The sequence below is a fragment of the Galeopterus variegatus genome, unplaced genomic scaffold, assembly GCF_000696425.1.
Source record: "Galeopterus variegatus unplaced genomic scaffold, G_variegatus-3.0.2 Scaffold7659, whole genome shotgun sequence".
In the NCBI taxonomy this organism is placed as follows: domain Eukaryota; kingdom Metazoa; phylum Chordata; class Mammalia; order Dermoptera; family Cynocephalidae; genus Galeopterus; species Galeopterus variegatus.
Genome location: NW_007733770.1, coordinates 47582 through 49858, shown reverse-complemented (window position 1 = coordinate 49858; position 2277 = coordinate 47582).

Genomic DNA, 2277 nt, shown 5'->3' with positions numbered 1-2277 from the left:
TTTCCTGTTGACCGGGATCTGGTTGCTGCTTGCTATACTACAAGTCAGCACAGACCAGGCACTCCATGAAGCAGTGCGGCCTCAGAGAGGCCCTTGGATGGGGGAGGAAATATGGCTATCCTTGAGCATATGCTGCCCGGTGGCCACTTTTCTGCTGACTGGAGCCTGGCTACTGCTCACTATGACACAAACTGATAGAGATTTAAAGAAGAAAGCAGAGCTGTTGGAAGCACGGATAATCTGGAGGATGACGTGCTGTGACTGGGCACCCCTGCCTCTCACACCTGGAAGAACGACAAACCCAGTGGAGTTGGAGACTTTGCATCTCCAGGCATGACCTGTTGTGCACCAGAAACTGAAACACGAGCAGCCTATAGGACCAGGTGGACAACTGGAGGGCGATCCACAGGTGACTGAATTCACTACCTGTGTCCCCTATACCCAAGTTGAATTAGTTGATTTAGGGAGACAGTTCCGGCAGAAACAGGGGGAGCCCCTTATGGGACCTAGGGGTGGATAGTGTGATATGTTCTGGTGAGGAGATGGAAAAATTAGCCTCTATTACCACGCACCCATCCCTGAGGCAGCGGCTGCAGAATAGCCACAGGTATGCACAAGGGCCAGGTAATCACTCCTTAATGGACTGGGTGAATGCAGCTGCCCGAATCATGTCGGCAAATGCTGGAGAACTGCCCAGGACTGTGAGTAAATAGCAGACGTATGCTGAGTTGGTTCAAATAATTCGGGAGCTGGGGACGAGGCAGTCCATGTTTAATGTGAACACCCGTGGCCCGGACGATGAAAATTTTACAGGCAGCATGAGACACATAGTGCTGTTGGCCTGGACGATCAAAGTTTTACAGGCAGCGTGAGAGACATAGTGCTGCAAAATGCCCCATCAACGTCCTTTGGGTCACTGATGGCCATACTGGCCCCATACATTGGTCATCGCATACATGAAATAATGACCGTGGCAGCCAGCTTGGGTGAAGTAAAGGAGAAAAGACAAGCAAAAGGGGTCTGAAACGTAGCTAAGACCCAACCCCTAAGAAATGATCAGGATCTTATCCTGAGGGGACCAAGCAAGACTGGCCATAAGCAGATGTGGCTTGACTTGCTTGCAGCAGGGGTTGATAGCAAGACAATTGACCGGCAGCCAAATGCAGTCCTGTTTGCCTTGTGGCAGCAATTGCACCCTGAACAGTTTTTCACTAAACATCCAGAAATAGGTAGCAAAGTGCACTCGGTGGACTTAAAGGATTTTTTGATTGCTTCTGAGGAGGTGGATGAAATGTTTCAGTTTGATTAGGGAGCAGGCCAAGGTACTTATCTTTTGATGGCAGGCAAGGACCAGAGACCTCACGTTGAATTGATATACATTGGTAAAGGACTAATGTGCAGTGTGTTTTGGCATTGGTAGATACAGGTGCAGAATATAGCCAGATATGTGGCAATCCAGATAAGGTTCCAGGGGCCACAGCTCATATAGATGGATATGGAGGATATACTATGGAAGTCAAAGCTGTGTCACTGCCATTAAGCATAGGACAATTGCCCCCTCATGTGCATACTGTATATATATCTCCAGTAGCTGAGTACATCTTGGGTATGGATGTACTTTATGGCTTGCACCTGCAAACCACAGTTGGAGAATTTCAGCTACAAATACAGACAATAAAGCCAGTGTTATGGGGATATGCTAACCATGACCCACAAGCATTACCCCAGCCAAGACATGTGGTTAATGTCAAGGAGTATCGCCTACCAGGGGGACATGCAGAGATAGGTGCCACTATATTGGAATTAGAAAAAGTTGGCATTATTCATCCAGTTCATAGACCATTTAATGCTCTGGTATGGCCAGTGAAAAAACTGATGGTACCTGGAGAATGACTGTAGACTATCAAGAACTAAACAAAGTACTGCCTCCTTTGCATGCAGCCGTGCCTTTGGTTCACAACTTAATGGATCAGCTGATGACTCAGCTGGGAACTTACCATTATGTATTAGACCTTGGAAATGCTTTTTTTTTCTATTCCAATCTCAGCTGAGAGCCAAGATCAGTTTGCCTTCACCTAGGAAGGGAGGCACTGGACCTTTCAATTATTGCCCCGAGGTTATCTGCATAGCCCAACCATCTGTCATGGTTTAGTGGCTGGGAACCTACCCAAGTGGACAAAGCCCAGCACAGTTATGATGTTTCATTACATTGATGATGTGTTGTTAACCTCGGATTCTCTTACAGATTTAACCCAGGCAGCTCCAGCACTACTAAGC